This window comes from Schistocerca serialis, chromosome 1 (genome assembly GCF_023864345.2).
Source record: "Schistocerca serialis cubense isolate TAMUIC-IGC-003099 chromosome 1, iqSchSeri2.2, whole genome shotgun sequence".
Lineage (NCBI taxonomy): Eukaryota > Metazoa > Arthropoda > Insecta > Orthoptera > Acrididae > Schistocerca > Schistocerca serialis.
The window spans coordinates 676,962,355-676,985,748 of record NC_064638.1 but is presented as its reverse complement, the minus strand read 5'-3'; positions in this window follow the sequence as shown (position 1 = coordinate 676,985,748).

Genomic DNA, 23,394 nt, shown 5'->3' with positions numbered 1-23,394 from the left:
ATTTGAGTGTGTTTTCAGTGATTCATTTTTGCGACTACCAAAACTTTAGTTTGGTTTATGGGAATCTAGACAACTGCGAACTGTAATTAGCTGATACTTTTGATATTATATTTATATGTAATGAACTTATTACATGTTGCCTCATGTTGATTATACAGCATAACGAACTTTGTCTCTCAACTGACAGGGGGAACTGCACGTATGGACCTAGAATTGCTGTTTATTTTTCGTAAGTTATTGTGCAGTTAAATGAACTTTGCCCATACAGGCTTTTGTATGCAACTGTTTATAGATTTATTTTTCGTTAAATGAACTTTGCTCATACAGGCTTTTGTATGCAACTTTTTATAGATATTATATAAATTAATTCTAATTTTACAAATTTCACTTGAATCCCCAAATGGATGTGAGACCACCATTCTGATCAGTGTGATTTTTAGATAAATAAACATTTACTTGGTTTAAAATACAAGTCTTTGGTTTCCATGATCATAATTAATCCTGAAAAGTTTTCCTGTTTATTTATAATCTAGATATTGATGATTTAATTATTTGCTATAAAAAGCTTTTGAGGATTGGTTCTATGTTTAATTTTTGAATGTAAAGCGATGGTGTACAACTGATCAATTAGACGTAATGAAGAGACGAGCCAAAAAATAATACTACGGTGTTACAGTGCCTATGTTGTTCTACATTAGGGCGCAAAGTTTCTTTTGACATGCATGCATGTATCGTAATTTAGAATAACACAGGCACTGAAATATCGTATTTATTCGCCAACACCAGGCAAGTGACTTTCAAGTAAATTGTCTCGTCTGTATACATAACGGATGTACGAGTACAGGTTTTAAAAGACATATGGAAGTTTGGTTGGTGGAGTCCTGCACCGATAGCCAAATGGTAAGGCAACAGCTCATGATAAGCAGGAGATCCAGGTTAGAGCCCCGGTTCGGTACAAATTTTCATTGTTGGCGTTCCATTCTACAGCTAATTGTTGTCCATATTCGCAACTGCGAATACGTTTAATGTAAAAAAATTATAAGGTCATGGATTGTCCACAGAGATAGCGGCATATAAACTCGCTAGTGCGCTCATAAGATCTAGTGCGTTATCACAGCCATATAAAGTTTGCGTGGGCTCGTGAACTAATTCCTCAAAATATATTTCGGAAATAGTTTTCAGTAAATATTAGGACACTGTTTCATACCTGCCATCTAGTTTCATAAAGATCTATTTTCGTCACGAAATCGAGGGTAGTTCGAAGTCTCCACCAATTGCGGAGCGGGGTGGCGCAGTGTTTAGCACATTGGACGCGCATTCGGGAGGACGACGGTTCAGAGACACGTCCGGCAGTCCTGATTTACATTTTCCGTGGTTTCCCTTAATCGCTTAAGGGGACACAAACTGTATCCGATGGTTCGTGACCGAATAATCCGCCGCCAACCTCGCTTGCTTTTTCCTTGGAACATTCGCGAATTACAACGTAAACTGGTTCAGTTGTAGGGGGACAGAGTAGTGGCTTAGATTTGTAACGGAATGGACAAAAATATGTAGCCTAGGTATTAAAAACATTTATGTCCAGCCAACAGCAACTACCTACACACACCGTAAGTCTGCACAGTTCAAGCGACTCCAAAAAAGAAACAGATGATTTTACAGGCGTCATGGGTGAGGCGTTAAAATCGGCGTGGGCCAACACAGCAGTGGATGGGTCTGGAGTTGGTCTGGACATATTTCACATCCCTTCATCGCATTTCCCGGTTTCCCACAGTGATGTGCACTGGGAACTGCCCCAAGATGCATGAGCAAAGGCAACACCACGTGGGACTGTGTCAACGGGATCACTCTATAACGGTGCGAAATTTTTGCGAGCTAGAATGGTTCAAAATGTTTCAAATGGCTCTGGGCACTATGGGACTTAACTGCTGAGGTCATCAGTCCCCTAGAACTTAGAACTGCTTAAACCTAACTAACCTAAGGACATCACATACATCCATGCCAGAGGTAGGATACGAACCTGCGACCGTAGCGGTCGCGCGGTTCCAGACTGTACAGCGAGTTGGAATAAATGGTATTGTATCTGCTTGTCTATCTGGCTGTTCAAGGCGGAAAACGAAATAATTTCGTTATAAGCTGATAACGAAAGTAATCTGCGAAGTATCCTGTGAAGTGGCAGGATCGAATTATCGCCGTAATAAAACTGATCGTAAGCCATCTCAGTTATTAGCCTTTGCAGATGGAAGTTTAAGTACGTCTCACACTATAATTTTTATCGGTCACAACGTTTTCTCAATAAGTGCACACCCATTCTGCATAATAAATATTAATTTCACTGATTGAACTAATTTTTCAATTAATGAACACAGACTTGGAAATCTCAATTACTAACAAAACTTATTCAACTAACAAATACATGTGACCGTAAATCGAAAAACAGCGGGAAGAAAGAAAGACAGGATGAGGATTAAAATGCACGGAATTTTCTTTTGTAAGTTTTTATAACCAGTGAGTGAAACTGAAAGACGACGTAGGATTTAAGGTACGCGCTTAAAGCGCCTCTGGAATCCTATGCGACTACTAACAGAGAGAAAAACACCATGAAACATGCAAATACAATAGTTTATATTACAGCTCGCATCCGAACGCAGCATTCTGGTTCCTTATATCCATGTTAAATGACGGTGCAAATCTAAAATACACAGTTAATATATTTGAGTCTATGTCTCGTTAAAACATAGACTGTAAGTAAGCTGTTTAGGTTCTTATATTGGTAACGCTACTGCCACGTAGCGCTCTGTATGAAAATCACTAGCTGTGCTGTGTGCAGTCTGTGGCTGGGTGGCATTGTTGTAATATTCGCTATTGTAGTGTTGGACTGTTGGCTGTTAACAGCGCGTAGCGTTGCACAGTTGGAGGTGAGCCGCCAACAGTGGTGGATGTGGGGAAGTGAGATGGCGGATTTTGAGAGCGGATGATCTGGACGTGTGTCCATCAGAAACAGTACATTTGTAAGACTGGATGTCATGAACTGCTATATATATTATGACTTTTGAACACTATTAACGTAAATACATTGTTTGCTCTCTATCAAAATCTTTCATTTGCTAACCATGCCTATCAGTAGTTAGTGCCTTCAGTAGTTTGAATCTTTTATTTAGCTGGCAGTAGTGGCGCTCGCTGTATTGCAGTAGTTCGAGTAACGAAGATTTTTGTGAGGTAAGTGATTTGTGAAAGGTATAGGTTAATGTTAGTCAGGGCCATTCTTTTGTAGGGATTTTTGAAAGTCAGATTGCGTTGCACTAAAAATATTGTGTGTCAGTTTAGTGTTGATCAGAATAGGTAAAGAGCGAAATGTCTGAGTACGTTCAGTTCTGCTCAGCTGTTTGAAAATTAAATAACGTAAGGGATTTAACAGCACTGTAATTCAATAATTTTGTAAGGGGACATTTCATATGTCGACCCTTCGCCGAGGATACCTCACTGGAATCTTCTGATTTTTTTCTTATAGTTTGCGTAATTAGTGCAACTATTGTTTATTGCTAGCGCGGAATCATAGAGAGAATTTCCGTTGTAGTTGTAGTTTTTCACTGTTGTACAATAAAACAGTTGTGGCATGCATGTAGATTTGCACCAAGTATTTCGCAGCTGCGCTTGCAATTAACTAGATATTATTTTCAGTGCTATGTTAATGTGTTTTCTTATTTTGCTCTTCAAATTGTGCTTTTCTGTGTTATCATGTGAAATATTGTGACAATAATGGCGTCTGAGAAACGTAACACTAGGCTCCAAAATAAACTGAGAAATAATAGTGACGACGAGCGTAGCTTATCAGCACCACTGTGTAATGAATTAACAGACATTCAAAGTGGTAATTTGGTAATTGTGCATAGGGAAATGGAGCGGGCGGCAAGTAATGGCGTAGACAGTGAAACAATTAGTGAACAGGAAAGCATTATCGATCGATCGGTCGGCAACAGCTCGCCTCAGGAATCCGAAATGACAGGACACAATCTCGCAATTTATGTAGATTCAGTTTTTGGGTCCTCACTGTTTTCTCAAATAAGTCAAGACACATTTTCTACTTGTCAAAATGGGAATGTTGCCCGTGCAAATTCACTGCCGAAAAGCACTGAGGAACATGTTTCAGACACCAGTGCATTGTTATTACAATTAATACAACAAATGGGACAAACACAGCAAGTGCTTCAAAAGTTAGACACAATGCAACAAATTCTTCAAAAGTTAGACACAATGGAACAAAATCTTCAAAGGTTAGACACCACGCTTGAACAGACACGTGAAGATTTTTAACTACTGAGTTACATAAAATCGAATCGAAATGTCAGAAAGTCTGTAATGACGTAAAAACACAAATTTGTGAGCATTTCCAACCTATTTTTTCGCGGCATGAAAGTACATTACAAAATCACGAAGCAGCCATAAAAGAACTGCAAAGTATTGTTCATGAAAATCAGGAGACCTTGTAAGCTAAGATTGACTCAGTTGCATCTACCGATTCGGTTACACAACTTGCAAAAACTCAGGAAAACTTAAAGGACACAGTAGAAACGATTTCAACACAAATGGACACTCTGAAACTTGGTTCAGAAAAACACACTGAGGAAATAAGTTCACTATCGGAGAAAGTAGCCGTACTTTCGGATCAGTTCACTAACTTATCTACAAAGGTGGATGATGATCTGAATGACACAAGACCTGTAGCCTTCACTGACACAGAAGAGTACGAACAAACTAAGAAATTCAAACAAAATCAAAATCAAATTAATACGCAACACCAAAGAGAAATCCGGGAAGTACAAGATCAGTTGACACAGGTAATACGAGAATTACGTATTTCAGAGGACACTCGCGCTCCAATACGGGAAGAGGGGCATAGAAATACGGAACAGTCACAAAATAATAACACAGGGCACTTCGGAAATTATGAAACAAATTGGCAAGGTACACCGAATTTTGAGATGGAACCGCCGAAACGACGTAACAATGACCGACATGCGACTCGCCGACATGATGATTTTGACTGTAAGCTGTTTATTACCACACATAAATTGAAAACATTTAAGAATTCCGGCAACGACATTCATCCACAAGCGTGGCTTCATCAATTCTCTCATTGTTTTCCTCCCAACTGGTCATTAGAGCACAGATTAGAATTTATGTGTGGCTACTTAGAGAATGAACCAGCTGTAAGAATGCGATCGGTCATTCATGATTGCCACAGTGAAGGAGAATTTTACCATGCCTTCCTCTCAGCATATTGCTCTCAAGCTACACAAGACCTAGTAAAACATAACATCATAATGATGAAACATTTCGAACAATCGGAATTTTCCAGTCTTGTCAAATATTTTGAAGACATGGTGCATAAGAATCAATATCTTTTAAACCCATACAGCCCTTCAGAACTCATCCGCATTTGCTTAATGAAATTGCCTGAACAATTAAGAAATATTATTTTGGCAGGACATTGCAAAGATGACATTGAAGCTTTTCAGGGACTGTTACAAGAATTGGAAATTGACACTGACAATCGCGGAACGCGAAAACAGGAGCACAACAATTACAGGTCACATCCGTCACAATCCCATGATGACAGAAATAATAAATGGACATGACAAGGCTATTCTTACAACGTAAATCGTGACCAAAACAGACACCACCCGTATGACAACCGTTGGCAGAGTGGTAATAGTTACAGAGAAAGATCGCATTTCTGTAGTAATGAATATGACAGAGACAATCATAGAAACAGACAATATGGCAACCAGAACTATTATTATCATGGGAGACAGAATAACTTCAGACGCAACGGTCCACCGTGCAGTGATAATTCAGGGAGAAATTCTCCACCACTTAACCGACAAGAAAGAAACTACAGGAACTACCGACATGACGACAGACGATATAATCATAACGGCAGACCTGAATTTCATCAGAACTGGCGGGAATCAAACAGGGCTGGGCCCTCTCGGCAAGGTGAATTTGTAGAAGTTAGGTCTCCTAATCCCAATAACGACGCATGTCAACAAAGAGACGGCAGACAATGACTTGCACCGCAGGCAGCCACGTGCGCCGGCTGAGTCAGAGAAAAATAACATGTACGCTAAACTTAAGAAAAATTTGAATATTCCTTACCAATGTACCATATACCACATGATAATTCCGTTGAATTTGAAACTCTGCGTACTAGGAAATAAAGGTTTACACCACAATTCACATGTAAAACCGTGTATTGAAAGATAATCTGCTTTTTAACTTAGTCTTTGCTATAAAATTTACATTACTAGTATGCTTTGTCAGACTTAGAAACTGTTAACATGCAACAATGTTTGAAGTTAAATATCCAGTCAAGAGCCAAGAGAACTTATTTAAACAGAAATTACAAATGCATTGTTATAGTGAACAGACAACACGGTGTTATTGTGTGTGTACATTCTTGCTTGTTAATTGCACGATTACGTAACGACTATAAGGCTTACATACTTAGAACATATACTGTGAGATTTTAATGCAACATTTTGGTTTTGTTGAAAAGACATTCTTTATTTGAAGTACTTTCTGTGAGATTAAAGATGACTTAGTATTTGGTTTCTTTGACAGCTACACGATTATATCACGACACTACTAATGTATGACACAATTTACATTGATGCTTTTGCGGTGTATCTGTTTTATATCTGCACAGTTTTTATGTATTATTCTGGAAAGTAAAACATGTTTTACTAGTAACTTTTGTGGTATAGCTACAATGAGACAGGCTTTTCTGTAGCACAACAATACGTTACAGTATAGTACTTTCTTCGTCACGACAATAAGCATAATAACTACGATATCTATACGCAAAGCATTTCACTTTTGTTTATGATGAGGTGAGTACATTGACTTCAGCAGAACTTTGCTTACAGAGGGCGATAACTACGACACTTCCACAGAATTATCTTACAGCAAGACGCACATTTACCACTACAGGACACGCATTTGAGTGATTAATTTTGTACTTAAAACATATATTTTTAAAGATTTTTGAATTACAAAGAAAGTTTTCCGTGATACATTTCATTCCATTGCTGGAATCTGTAACACTTGAGGGTATAATTACATTAATCCTCAGGGGGGTACACACTTTGTGTACCATGTGTTTGGCAAGCACAAGGAGCCCTAGCTAATATGGTATTTGCTTATACAACTTTACACATCGGTACCATATTTCTCTAACACATAAATTACACAGCTATCTGATCATTTAACTGAGAGACAAACATTTTTTTACTACATCAGTGACACATATTTATTGCAATTACACAGTTGGATAACTTCACACTTATGAAATTGTATTTTGTCTGTACTTTGTGAACTGTTCATATTTTTTCAGAACCATTGTGATACTATGAGAGCTTTGAATGATATATTTGGTATGAGATAATGATTTTTAAAGTACGTTTGAGGTAGATGACACTATTGAAATGAGCAGAGAATAGTTTGTAGGGTTTGAAATTATTGCTGAAAGTTATGACGTTTTTGAGATTTGGCTGAGGTGTTATGCTGTTATTATTATGACGACGATGTGTTTTATGCTTTTGAGGTATGTTTATGACCAATAAGCTGATAATATATGAGGAATTTATTATGATGAAATATTGAAGAATTGTCGACGAATATGCATATGTGTAATAAGGTAAGTAATAGTGAGTAGTGGTTAGGGACTCAGATTTGTGAAAACAGATGCTGGAAACCAAGAATCGTACTTTAAGAATTATGAAATGTGTGTACATGCATGAATGTTTCACAATGCCAGCGAAAATTTTTTGGACACTGTTATATTAATAGGACTTTGTTTCTACACATTCGCAACGCAAATTCTCGACCTGTGAAATTTTTTATATCAGACTGTCACTGTAGTGCAAACTGCTGTCGTAAATATTTCGGTAAGAAGGCCAAGTGACCCTGACGTAATGCATCGTGAGTGGCCAGCTGTGCCAGCCACCTGGAGAAACAGCCAGTAGGTGAAGAAAAAAAGAGGCCATTAACCTCGCTAAAAAGACGAGGGCTAGTAGAAATCCTTGGGTAACAGAAGAAATATTGAATTTAATTGATGAAAGGAGAAAATATAAAAATGCAGTAAGTGAAACAGGCAAAAAGGAATACAAACGTCTCAAAAATGATATCGACAGGAAGTGCAAAATGGCTAAGCAGGGATGGCTAGAGGACAAATGTAAGGATGTAGAGGCCTATCTCACTAGGGGTAAGATAGATACCGCCTACAGGAAAATTAAAGAGACCTTTGGAGATAAGAGAACGACTTGTATGAATATCAAGAGCTCAGATGGAAACCCAGTTCTAAGCAAAGAAGGGAAAGCAGAAAGGTGGAAGGAGTATATAGAGGGTCTATACAAGGGCGATGTACTTGAGGACAATATTATGGAAATGGAAGAGGATGTAGATGAAGATGAAATGGGAGATACGATACTGCGTGAAGAGTTTGACAGAGCACTGAAAGACCTGAGTCGAAACAAGGCCCCCGGAGTAGACAATATTCCATTGGAACTACTGACGGCCGTGGGAGAGCCAGTCCTGACAAAACTCTACCATCTGGTGAGCAAGATGTATGAAACAGGTGAAATACCCTCAGACTTCAAGAAGAATATAATAATTCCAATCCCAAAGAAAGCAGGTGTTGACAGATGTGAAAATTACCGAACTATCAGCTTAATAAGTCACAGCTGCAAAATACTAACACGAATTCTTTACAGACGAATGGAAAAACTAGTAGAAGCCAACCTCGGGGAAGATCAGTTTGGATTCCGTAGAAACACCGGAACACGTGAGGCAATACTGACCTTACGACTTATCTTAGAGGAAAGATTAAGGAAAGGCAAACCTACGTTTCTAGCATTTGTAGACTTAGAGAAAGCTTTTGACAATGTTGACTGGAATACTCTCTTTCAAATTCTAAAGGTGGCAGGGGTAAAATACAGGGAGCGAAAGGCTATTTACAATTTGTACAGAAACCAGATGGCAGTTATAAGAGTTGAGGGACATGAAAGGGAAGCAGTGGTTGGGAAGGGAGTAAGACAGGGTTGTAGCCTCTCCCCGATGTTGTTCAATCTGTATATTGAGCAAGCAGTAAAGGAAACAAAAGAAAAATTCGGAGTAGGTATTAAAATTCATGGAGAAGAAATAAAAACTTTGAGGTTCGCCGATGACATTGTAATTCTGTCAGAGACAGTTAAGGACTTGGAAGAGCAGTTGAATGGAATGGACAGTGTCTTGAAAGGAGGATATAAGATGAACATCAACAAAAGCAAAACAAGGATAATGGAATGTAGTCTAATTAAGTCGGGTGATGCTGAGGGAATTAGATTAGGAAATGAGGCACTTAAAGTAGTAAAGGAGTTTTGCTATTTGGGGAGCAAAATAACTGATGATGGTCGAAGTAGAGAGGATATAAAATGTAGGCTGGCAATGGCAAGGAAAGCGTTTCTGAAGAAGAGAAATTTGTTAACATCCAGTATTGATTTAAGTGTCAGGAAGTCCTTTCTGAAAGTATTTGTATGGAGTGTAGCCATGTATGGAAGTGAAACATGGACGATAAATAGTTTGGACAAGAAGAGAATAGAAGCTTTCGAAATGTGGTGCTACAGAAGAATGCTGAAGATTAGATGGGTAGATCACATAACTAATGAGGAAGTATTGAATAGGATTGGGGAGAAGAGAAGTTTGTGGCACAACTTGACCAGAAGAAGGGACCGGTTGGTAGGACATGTTCTGAGGCATAAAGGGATCACCAATTTAGTATTGGAGGGCAGCGTGGAGGGTAAAAATCGTAGAGGGAGACCAAGAGATGAATACACTAAGCAGATTCAGAAGGATGTAGGTTGCAGTAGGTACTGGGAGGTGAAAAAGCTTGCACAGGATAGAGTAGCATGGAGAGCTGCATCAAACCAGTCTCAGGACTGAAGACCACAACAACAACAACAACATTGACATTCCTTTGTAGAAAGCATCGCAAATACGACACGCTCATTACTTGGAAACATATGATTACTCGTACTTTGTGCTACTTACTGAAATGCTTATGAATTGATGGGAAATATTCTTACATCTGCACATCTGATTATGACAAGTGCCTTTCTATGAGAATTGAGAGAATTTCTACTAACTTATGAAATGCCTCATGACTACTGAATGATATTTTTATACTTTACTTTGTACATAGTTGCTTATTTTATTTGATATCTGTTTTCCAGGTGTGTTGCATCATTGGTTTTATAAAATAAAATTAAATGCATTTGCTAATGTGAACACTTTCTGTCAACAGATCTATTAAATAATTATTTTATGATCCACGTTCTTCGAAAAAGGAGCACTTGGAAAGGAAAGAACAATAAGAAGGGGCTAATAACAGTAACTGCATACACAATTTTCTTTTCATATACTTGGTAATTTCTTTTGTAGAATAGGTTGTGGTGCACCATTTAATTACATAGACATTAAGATTTGAATAGACATTTCCCTCATCTGCATTGTTGCCTTTAGTGTACTATTTTTTCTGCTTGAGCTTTGTAATGTTTAGATATTAATTATTGCATTTGCTGCTGCTGTTTGCCAGGCATTGTGCTACTAAATTTCACTTTGTATTACTCTGTTAAGCCAGTTTTACTATTGATTTATTTTTCTTGTTGCTGCACATTGGCTCATATTAGTTGTAATGTTGCATTTGCTTTGCTAATTTAGATATACTGCTGCTTGCTTTGCCAATTTGTATCTTTTTGTCATTCCAGTTTGTGTTAATTTGTTATGTGTTGCTGCATTGTCTCGTCCCTTAGTTTATGCATCTGAGCTCAGTAGATTTATGTTAGCTTAAGAGGGGGTAGACTATATAAGAGAATGAGTTACGATGAATTGGAAGAAGTGCATTGAGAAGTTTTACGAAAAAAGTACAGAAAGCAGGTATAGATAGCACTTTTTGAAATAATGAAGAATGAAGGGAGATATCCAAGAAGTAAAGAAAGTTTTGTTTGCAAGATGCTGCAGTAAAACAAGCACTGTCCTTTCCTTTTCTGTTATTCCGCTATGTGTTCGTGTACTTTTGTATATTTGTGTTTTTCCTGTCTTCAAGTGTTTAGGTGATACGAGTTATGTTGTGGAATTTTTCTAATAATATGTTATTTTCTTTGTAAAGATGTTTAGACATTATTTATTCTGTTCTGTTTTAATGCTCATGTGTGAAGTTGGTGTTTCAAAAGTTATTCTGATCTTTTATGTATGTACTTATGCCATAATTCTTGTAACACTGATGTACATGTTTATTTCTATTCTTTTGTAAAGCCTGTTTTACTACAAATGTTATTTGTATTGTTATGTTCTTTAATGATGTATTTTGTACCTTTGTAATTGTATTCTTACGTTGTAAATTTATAATTGTATAGACACCAGTTCTTCAAATTAAGTTACATTCCTCTGCACATGTTTCTGTTGGTCATAGTACACTCCTGGAAACTGAAATAAGAACACCGTGAATTCATTGTCCCAGGAAGGGGAAACTTTATTGACACATTCCTGGGGTCAGATACATCACATGATCACACTGACAGAACCACAGGCACATAGACACAGGCAACAGAGCATGCACAATGTCGGCACTAGTACAGTGTATATCCACCTTTCGCAGCAATGCAGGCTGCTATTCTCCCATGGAGACGATCGTAGAGATGCTGGATGTAGTCCTGTGGAACGGCTTGCCGTGCCATTTCCACCTGGCGCCTCAGTTGGACCAGCGTTCGTGCTGGACGTGCAGACCGCGTGAGACGACGCTTCATCCAGTCCCAAACATGCTCAATGGGGGACAGATCTGGAGATCTTGCTGGCCAGGGTAGTTGACTTACACCTTCTAGAGCACGTTGGGTGGCACGGGATACATGCGGACGTGCATTGTCCTGTTGGAACAGCAAGTTCCCTTGCCGGTCTAGGAATGGTAGAACGATGGGTTCGATGACGGTTTGGATGTACCGTGCACTATTCAGTATCCCCTCGACGATCACCAGCGGTGTACGGCCAGTGTAGGAGATCGCTCCCCACACCATGATGCCGGGTGTTGGCTCTGTGTGCCTCGGTCGTATGCAGTCCTGATTGTGGCGCTCACCTGCACGGCGCCAAACACGCATATGACCATCATTGGCACCAAGGCAGAAGCGACTCTCATCGCTGAAGACGACACGTCTCCATTCGTCCCTCCATTCACGCCTGTCGCGACACCACTGGAGGCGGGCTGCACGATGTTGGGGCGTGAGCGGAAGACGGCCTAACGGTGTGCGGGACCGTAGCCCAGCTTCATGGAGACGGTTGCGAATGGTCCTCGCCGATACCCCAGGAGCAACAGTGTCCCTAATTTGCTGGGAAGTGGCGGTGCGGTCCCCTACGGCACTGCGTAGGATCCTACGGTCTTGGCGTGCATCCGTGCGTCGCTGCGGTCCAGTCCCAGGTCGACGGGCACGTGCACCTTCCGCCGACCACTGGCGACAACATCGATGCACTGTGGAGACCTCACGCCCCACGTGTTGAGCAATTCGGCGGTACGTCCACCCGGCCTCCCGCATGCCCACTATACGCCCTCGCTCAAAGTCCGTCAACTGTACATACGGTTCACGTCCACGCTGTCGCGGCATGCTACCAGTGTTAAAGACTGCGATGGAGCTCTGTATGCCACGGCAAACTGGCTGACACTGACGGCGGCGGTGCACAAATGCTGCGCAGCTAGCGCCATTCGACGGCCAACACCGCGGTTCCTGGTGTGTCCGCTGTGCCGTGCGTGTGATCATTGCTTGTACAGCCCTCTCGCAGTGTCCGGAGCAAGTATGGTGGGTCTGACACACCGGTGTCAATGTGTTCTTTTTTCCATTTCCAGGAGTGTATATGCACAATATGTGAGAAGTAGGGACTGATAGTGTTTGCACGTGTGTTAATAATTCAGCAACGGACTGGTTAACAGCATTTCTGATTCTAAGGACAATGAGTGCACAAGTGGTGGTTTATGGACTTGCTATATTATCCGCAAGACGCTTCAATGGTGATTGTGCACCTGCACAATCACAACAGATGGCTGCTGGCCATCTCTACAAGGACTACAGCGGGTCTGCATCTTTGATGACCCACCAATACCATTATTTCTACAAGGGCTACAGTGGGTCTACACCTTTGCTGACTCACCAGTACCATTATTTCTACAAGGACTGCAGTGGGTCTGCACCTCTGATGGCCCACCAATACCATAATCTCTACCAGGACTACAGTGGGTCTGCTCTGTGATGACCTACCTACCAGTATTCTTCAAAACTTCGACTGACTCTGGTGTGGGTTTGCTCTGTTGTGGCCCATTACCTGTCTGCATGTCAAGAGTCAGCACTGTCATTCCATTGGAAGGAATACACTACTTCTTCAAAACTGCATGGAAATCCACTACTTCCGTGTGCATTTTCTTTTACTGCTCAGACACTACTTCTTCAAAACTGCAAGGAAATCCACTACTTCTGTGTGCGTTTTCTTTTACTGCTCAGACTTTGAGAAAAAAAAAAACACTGCAATTCTACTGTGATGAATGATCGGGACTGTCTTTACGGACTGTAAGAAAATTTTAGCTTTTGACCAACATTGTATCAATAAGTGTGTGCATTTGATATCTTTGTTATTGTAATTGTGAAAAAATTGTAACAAATATGTATTGGCCACTGCCGAAAACAATTTGTAAAATTTTTTGTGGGGAGCATGGGGACTATGTAAATAAGCTGTTTAGGTTCTTATATTAGTAACGCCACCGCCACGTAGCGCTCTGTATGAAAATCACTGGCTGTGCTGTGTGCAGTCTGTGGCTGGGTGGCATTGTTGTAATATTCGCTATTGTAGTGTTGGGCTGTTGGCTGTTAACAGTGCATAGCGTTGCACAGTTGGAGGTGAGCCGCCAGCAGTGGTGGATGTGGGGAAGTGAGATGGCGGATTTTTGAGAGCGGATGATCTGGACGTGTGTCCATCAGAAACAGTACATTTGTAAGAATGGATGTCATGAACTGCTATATATATTATGACTTTTGAACACTATTAAGGTAAATACATTGTTTGTTCTCTATCAAAATCTTTCATTTGCTAATCATGCCTATCAGTAGTTAGTGCCTTCAGTAGTTTGAATCTTTTATTTAGCTGGCAGTAGTGGCACTCGCTGTATTGCAGTAGTTCGAGTAATGAAGATTTTTGTGAGGTAAGTGATTTGTGAAAGGTATAGGTTAATGTTAGTCAGGGCCATTCTTTTGTAGGGATTTTTGAAAGTCAGATTGCGTTGCACTAAAAATATTGTGTGTCAGTTTAGTGTTGATCAGAATAGGTAAAGAGCGAAATGTCTGAGTACGTTCAGTTCTGCTCAGCTGTTTGAAAATCAAGTAACGTAAGGGGTTTACCAACACTGTAATTCAATAATTTTTCTAAGGGGACGTTTCAAGACATACAAAAAAGTTAGAGATTAAACTATGCAAGCACACAAGTAAACTGGAAGCCCGTAGTATAATTAAAAAATGGTGTACACTAATCGCGCTGCTCACTCTGAGGTTGACAGCAGAGTATTTGTGATTCTACTTGGAGCCAACCTCTGCAAAAAAAGTGTGGCTGTGCTTTGAATTTACTCTACTGTGGGCCAGCATAGTATTCCCATGTGTTGCTAATAACTGCCCCACAACGAAGTTCAACATCCCGCTGCACGCCTGGATGCAACAGTGTCCAATGATACAAAGGTAGCGCCAGGTCTTCTTAAGGAAACGTTGGTGGTGGTGAGAGATTTGAATTAAAGAAGTGCTCTCCAAGTTCGTGGCATCATAACCATTTGTAAGAAACCAGCAACACAATACCTACCACCTTGCAGTTGGACGACCATTATTAGGAAGCGCAAAACACCTGGCACTAGGAGTAAAACATACCATAAATGGGGCATAGCAAATTGCACTTTCTACAGACATGAATTCAGGAAAAAATCCACCAATGCAATGAGGCCCAAAGAATTTTTGGCAGCTACAAACAGAAGTTAGAGAATAGTGAAATCCATCTAGTAATGTTTACTTACGTACCCATATACCGCAGATTATTCTGTGTATACGATCCACATTGTTGGCACTTCACACGTTGTTAATAAGTCTTCTTTGTTATCGAATTAATACATTAATTTTCCTAAGACACTGCCTAGTGGACAGGAATATAACACATTGTTTTGGTTCGTTATATGACGATAAGAAATATCCACTCTAATCAATTTTATTCTGATGTCAACACTCATTGTTATTATCAAGTAGTGCATCACAACTGATAAATGATTTCTTCACTGTCGAAGCTTATACTAAACCAAATATTTTAAAAAGATTTCAGTTCCTCGAATGACGGAAGCAGGTTCCATTCAACCATTTGCGAGTATTCCCTTTTATAACTTCTTTAATTCCAAAATGAATAACAGCATAAAAGTGTTAATTCTGATAGAAATTAAAATGAAATTTCCGCAGAAAGGGGTCTTTTTGGTCTCCCACCAGCAGAACTTTTAATTGGTGTAAGAGGCCTTTTATTCGCAGGGCACTAGAGGGAGTCAATCGTCTCCTCGGAAAGACGACGGTTATTGACGTATTCCTCTGTAATTAGCCGCCGATGAAAATATGTTTTCAAGGCAATATAAGGAACTGACCTGTGGTATAATTCTGGAAAAATAAGGACTGGATAAATGTTCGTAAATCACATATTTAGAGTTAAAATCTTCATAAAGACGTTTCCAGCGAGTGGTGGTCTTCTGTTTAACATCATTGTCTAGAAATTCATAGTCACGGGGTTCAGGTTCGGGCGTCTGTGTGATTTCGAAAGTATGGAACTTTGACAGTCGAATACTTCAAGGACAAAGTAATCCATTGCTCTGTCGGCGTAGAAATTTGGAAGGTGTAAATTAGCGGTTCTTAACGTGGGGTTCACGTTCCGTGGAAGTCCGTGAGAATTCCTAAGTCTCTGCATCTGCGTTTAGTTGTAATAGTACATACAATAACAAGATTTTGGTTAAATATTTCCAAATGTTTGGTTCCTAGGTATGCCAGTTAAAGGTCATTGTGTCTTATGATAACGCAGGCAGAATAGATTCTTGGAAACTTTGACATACTTTTGGAGGATATGTTTTTATCGCCATATCTGTGAAGATGTCTCGCCAAACGACAGGCTGGAAATTAAAAGGATAGTGGCGTTACACTTATGGAGTCCGAAACAGAGCAGTTAAGTTTACGACCTGTGTTAGAAACAGCTATCATATTACATTTGAAAGAAAAAGCTTGTTGTTATGATCAAGCTAATTACAGAAATGAAGTATATCAAATGGCAGTTACAATGATAAAAGGTTGTGAGTTCGTAGTATTTAACGTAAATTGTAATATATTTTCCGGTCTCCTGAATTTAAATGAATTTAACGAAACAACTTACACTACTCAAAGTTTTTGGACGATTTATTACACTTCATTTTTCAGTCGTTATCTTCAGGAAAGTTCACAAGTTCGCCAATCTGCTCTGGATCGAAAGTAAAAGTTGGAAAGAAATACAAAATGGTGTTAATGTCCTCAGACTCATAAAAAGTAATTGAACAAAAATTTATACCTTAACGGCATATTGATTTGTTCACTTTGGGTTCTGTTCAAACTGTCAAGTGAGTATTGTCAAACAATACATAACGATATTTTGTCACCTTTATGTGGAGAACTTCATACATCTTCGAGATGACACACCCAGTTCATTCAACAGCTCAACAATTACAGAAACACAATCACCCAGAGGTTATATTTGCCTTAGAAACAAAAGATGACAGTGACAAGAATTTCGTAGACCTCGTAATACAGTGTAGATCTAGTTCTTATAAACAGGACACCAACTAACACCACCACAGCCACTCATTAAAACTCCAACCACACCATATAACAAACAAATAATTCAGTTTCCGGTACATGATACACAGACTTAACGAAACTGCGCTCACTGAAAACAAATATAAAATGAACTAAAGACCATACAACAAATAAATGTTGTTAAAGGATACGAAACAAATTGGGCAGAAAAGCTAAACTTTGACAATTAAATCAGTGATGAAGGGGATATCCTGGACAAAAAAAATAAAGATAGTCTGGTACCACGCACCGCGGAATTTGAATCCGCGCCAGACGGCATGGAGGTCGAAGACCCCTAGAGGTCTCTGCAGCGTAGCGCCGTAAGTGGTGGCGGCGCGCGCCTCCTGGCCCACGTTTAGTGTGAGGGCACCACAGTGGAGCACGTGCTCCTAGCGGCCGATAGTGGCGCCGCTGATCATGTATTTAAGCGCCTGCCTCCCACTCAGCCAGCCAGTCTAATCTTGGGTGCGTCTCTGGACTTGTCGCCTTGCCTTAGACAGCGTCTTTCTTTCTTGTTTTGTATACGGGTGGACGTGGTTTTCTTGTGGTTCTGTTGTTTCGGTCTTGTTGTTGTTCGTTTGGTCCTTCGTTGGTCGTGTCCGACCGCTCCCGTTTGGGTTGTCGTTCGCGGGCCGCTCTGTGGGTCCCGCCATGCTTTCCGTCACGTCAACCCCGCGACCTTCCGGTCGCAGTTACAACAGATACGGTCATAGAACACAAACATACATGAACAACAAGCATTTACCACATCAAGCAAAAGTTCTCAAATACAGCAATGAAGCAACTTACAGGATTGGAAACATTTTCAGAAAATATAGTAGACTATTGAACAGTACAAAAGTAAGCCGGCTGCTGTGGCCTTGCGCTTCTAGGCGCTTCAGATGATGTCCTTAGGTTGGTTAGGTTTAAGTAGTTCTAAGTCTAAGGGACTGATGACCTCAGATGCTAAGTCCCATAGTGCTTAGAGCCATTTGAACCATTTGAACAAAAGTAACTGAGAACAACAAATGTTGACAACAAAAACCGCAATACCTCTGCGATTTATCTGCATCTACATACATACTCCGCAAGCCACCGTATTGTGCGTGGCTGAGGGTATGTTTTACCACTACCAATCATTTCCTTTACTATTCCACTCGCAAACAGAACGAGGGAAAAACGACTACCTATATGCCTCCATAATATCCGTAATCTCCCTAATCTTATCTTGATAGTTCTTACATGAAACATGCGTTGTTGGCAGTAGAATCGTTCTACAGTAAGCCTCAGAAGACTGCTCTCTAACTTTTCTCAATAGTGCTCTTCCAAAAGAACGTCGCATTCCCTCCACTGATTACCACTTGAGTTCCCAGATCATCTCCGTAATACCTGCGCATTGCTCGACACTATCGCTAACAAAGTCTAGCAGCCCGACTCTGAGCAGCTTCGACGTCTTCCTTTAATCCGACCTGGTGTGGATCCCAAGAACTCCAACATTACTCAACAATAGGTCACACTAGTGTCCTATGTGCGGTCTACTTTACAGGTAAACCACACTTTCCTAAAATTCTCCCAGTAAACCGAAGTCGACCATTCGCCTTCTCTACTACAACCCTGACATGCTCATTCCACTTCATATTGCTTTGCAACGTTACGCCTAGATATGTAATCGACGTCTACAATTTTCTACATTCAGAGCTAGCTGCCATTCATCACACCAACTACAAGTTTTTGTCTACGTCGTCTTGAGCTACCTGGCAATCGTCACACCGACCAGAAATTTTGTCTAAGTTATCTCAACGAGGACACCTTCCAATACATCACAGCATCATCAGCGAACAGTCGCAGACTGCTGTTTAACCTATCCGCCAGATAATTTATGTACATAGAAAATAACAACGGTCTTATCACACTTCCCTGGGTTATTCCTGGCGATACTTTCGTCTCTGATGAAGACTCGCCGTCGAGGACAACATACTGGGTTCTGTTACTTAAGAAGTCTTCGAGCCACCCACATACCTGGGAACCTAATCCGTATTCTTGTACCTTCGTTAACAGTCGTCAGTGTTGGACTGTGTCAAATGCTTCAAGGAAATCAAGGAACATCGAATCCACTTGTTGCCCTTCATCCATGGTTCGCAGGATCTGATGTGAGGAGAGGTCAAGCTGAGTTTCACACGTGCGATACTTTCTAAAAGATCTACATCTACATTTATACCCTGCAAGCCACCCAACGGTGTGTGGTGGAGGGCACTTTACGTGACACTGTCATTACCTCCCATTCCTGTTACAGTCACGTATGGTTCGCGGGAAGAACGACTGCCGGAAAACCTCTGTGCGCGCTCGAATCTCTCTAATTTTACATTCGTGATCTCCTCGGGAGATATAAGTAGGGGGAAGCAATATATTCGATACCTCATCCAGAAACGCACCCTCTCGAAACCTGTATAGCAAGCTACACCGCGATGCAGAGCGCCTCTCTTGCAGAGTCTGCCACTTGAGTTTGCTAAACATCTCCGTAACGTTATCACGCTTACCAAATAACCCTGTGACGAAACGCGCCGCTCTTCTTTGGATCTTCTCTATCTCCTCTGCCAACCCGACCTGGTACGCATCCCACAGTGATGAGCAATACTCAATTATAGGTCGAACGAGTGTTCTGTAAGCCACCTCTTTTGTTGATGGACTACATTTTCTAAGGACTCTCCCAATGAATCTCAACCTGGCACCTGCCTTACCAGCAATTAATTTTATATGATCATTCCACTTCAAATCGTTTCGTACGCATACTCCCAGATATTTTACAGAAGTAACTACTACCAGTGTTTGTTCCGCTATCATATAATCATACAATAAAGGATCTTTCTTTCTATGTACTCGCAATACACTACATTTGTCTATGTTAAGGGTCAGTTGCCACTCCCTGCACCAAGTGCCTATCCACTGCAGATCTTCCTGCATTTCGCCGCAATTTTCTAATGCTGCAACTTCTCTGTATACTACAGCATCATCAGCGAAATGTCGCATGGAACTTCCGACGCTATCTACTGGGTCATTTATATACATTGTGAAAAGCAATGGTCCCATAACACTCCCCTGTGGCACGCCAGACGTTACTTTAACGTCTGTAGACGTTTCTCCATTGACAAAAAAATGCTATGTTCTGTTTGCTAAAAACTCTTCAATCGAGCCACACAGCTGGTCTGATGTTCCGTAGGCTCTTACTTTGTTTATCAGGCGACAGTGCGGAACTGTATCGAACGCCTTCCGGAAGTCAAGGAAAATGGCATCTACCTGGGAGCCCGTATCTAATATTTTCAGGGTCTCATGAACAAATAAAGCGAGTTGGGTCTCACATGAGCGTTGTTTCCGGAATCCATGTTGATTCCTACAGAGTAGATTCTGGGTTTCCAGAAATAACATGATACGCGAGGAAAAAACATGTTCTAAAATTCTACAACAGATCGTTGTCAGAGATATAGACCTATAGTTTTGCGCATCTGCTCGACGACCCTTCTTGAGAACTGGAACTACTTGCGCTGTTTTCCAATCATTTGGAACCTTCCGTTCCTCTAGAGACTTGCGGTACACGGCTGTTAGAAGGGGGGCAATTTCTTTCGCGTACGCTGTGTAGATTCGAATTGGTATCCCGTCAGGTCCAGTGGACTTTCGTCTGTTGAGTGATTTCAGTTGCTTTTCTATTCCTTGGACACTTATTTCGATGTCAGCCATTTCTTCGTTCGTGCGAGGATTTAGAGAGGAAACTGCAGTGCGGTCTTCCTCTGTGAAACAGCTTTGGAAAAATGTGTATAGTATTTCAGCTTTAGGCGTGTCATCCACTGTTTCAATGCCATTATCTTCCTTGAGTGTCTGGATATGCTGTTTCGATTCACTTACTGATTTAATGTGAAACCAGAACTTCCTAGGATTTTCTGTCAAGTCGGTACATATAATTTTACTTTCGAATTCACTGAAGGGGTCACGCATAGCCCTCCTTACGCTAACTTTGACATCGTTTAGCTTCTGTTTGTCTGAGAGATTTTGGCTACGTTTAAATTTGCAGTGAAGCTCTATTTGCTTTCGCGGTAGTTTCTTAACTTTGTTGTTGAACCACGGTGAGTTTTTCCCGTTCCTCACAATTTTACTCGGCACGTACCTGTCTAAAACGCATTTTACGATTGGCTTGAACTTTTTCCATAAACACTCAACATTGTCAGTGTCGGAACAGAAATTTTCGTTTTGATCTGTTAGGTAGTCTGAAATCTGCCTACTATTACTCTTGCTAAACAGATAAACCTTCCTCCCTTTTTTTATATTCCTGTTTACTTCCATATTCAGGGGTGCTGCAACGGCCTTATGATCACTGATTCCCTGTTATACGCTTACAGAGTCGAAAAGTTCGGGTCTGTTTGTTATGAGTAGGCCCAAGATTTTATCTCCACGATTCGGTTCTCTGTTTAATTGCTCGAGCTAATTTTCAGATAGTGCACTCAGTATAATGCCACTCGATGCTCTGTCCCTACCGCCCGTCCTAAACATCTGAGTGTCCCAGTCTATATCTGGTAAACTGAAATCTCAACCTAAGACTATAACATGCTGAGGAAATTTATGTGAAATGTATTCCAGATTTTCTCTCAGTTGTTCTGCCACCAATGCTGCTGAGTCGGGAGGTCGGTAAAAGGAATCAATTACTAACCTATCTTGGTTGTTGAGCATAACCTTCACCCATAATAATTCACAGGGACTATCCACTTCTATTTCACTACAGGATAGACTACTACTAACAGCGACAAACACGCCACCACCGGTTGCATGCAATCTATCCTTTCTAAACACCGTCAGTGCCTTTGTAAAAATTTCGGCAGAATTTATCTCTGGGTTCAGCCAGCTTTCCGTACCTATAACGATTTCAGCTTCGGTGCTTTCTATCAGCGCTTGAAGTTCCGGTACTTTACCAACGCAACTTCGACAGTTTACAGTTATAATACCGATTGCTGCTTGGTCCCTGCATGTCCTGACTTTGCCCTGCACCCTTTGAAGCTGTTGCCCTTTCTGTACTTGCCCGTGGCCATCTAACCTAAAAAACCGCCCAGTCCACACCACACAACCCCTGCTACCCGTGTAGCCGCCTGTTGTGTGTAGTGGACTCCTGATCTATCCAGCGGAACCCGAAACCCCACCACCCTATGGCGTACGTCGAGTAATCTGCAGCCCACACGGACGCAGAACCGTCTCAGCCTCCGATTCAGATCCTCCACGCGGCTCTGCACCAAAGGTCCGCAGTCAGTCCCGTCGACGATGCTGCAGATGGTGAGCTCTGCTTTCAACCCGCTAGCGAGACTGGCAGTCTTCACCAAATCAGATAGCCGCCGGGAGCCAGAGAGGATTTCCTTCGATCCATAGCGACACACATCATTGGTGCCGACATGAGCGACAGCCTGCAGATGGGTGCACCCATTGTATCCGGAAGGACCCTTTCCACATCTGGAATGACTCCCCAGGTATGCACACGGAGTGCACATTGGTTTTCTTCTCCTCCCTTGCAGCCATATCCCTAAGGAGCCCCATTATGCGCCAGACATTGGAGCTCCCAACTACCAGTAAGCCCACCCTCTGTGACCGCCCGGATCTTGCAGACTGACGGGCAACCTCCGGAACAGGACAAGCAGCCATGTCCGGGCGAATATCAGTATCACCCAGAGACAGAGCCTGAAACTGTTTCATCAGACAAACTGGAGAGGCCTTCTGTTCAGCCCTCTGGAATGTCTTTCGCCCCCTGCCACACCTCGAGACGACCCCTCACTCTACCACGGGTGAGGGGTCAGCCTCAATGTGGGCAGTATCCCGGGCAGCCACAGCCATAGTCCGATCGGGGGATGCGTGGGACGAGCTGGCCGTCCGCGACAAAACCCCGTCCGTACCCCCACAGTGATGCCCATTGGCAACAGCCTCAACACTACCAGAAGTTGGGAGCGAAGGGATGCCAACTCAGCCGGCATCCGAACAAGCAGTCGCAGTCCCTATCCATGCTAAATACTGTTGTGCAAAGAACGTCTGAACTAATCTACAGAGAGCACAAACAATTCGACACAAAATTTAAACGGCTATTAAAATACAAGACTGTCTAGTAAATGCAGTAATGCTGCTAATTGCGCACTGCTGACACACTGCTCGGCGGCAGAAGGCTAACTGTACTGTCAGTAACGTACAAAGACCATTTGAAAGAAATTAACAAATTATAGACGACTACACGACTTCACACGTCACAGATATTAAAATGCAAATCTGCCCCTGCTAAATAAGAAACTACACAATGGTTTGGCGGGTTTAACTAAACTAGTGCGCTAGGAACATTCAAACAAATTTTCATCTTGACTACTACACTTATGTGAACGCTAAATAAGCCACTGGCTGCTACTTGCGCACTGCTGACACACTGCTCGGCGACAGATAATTTGTG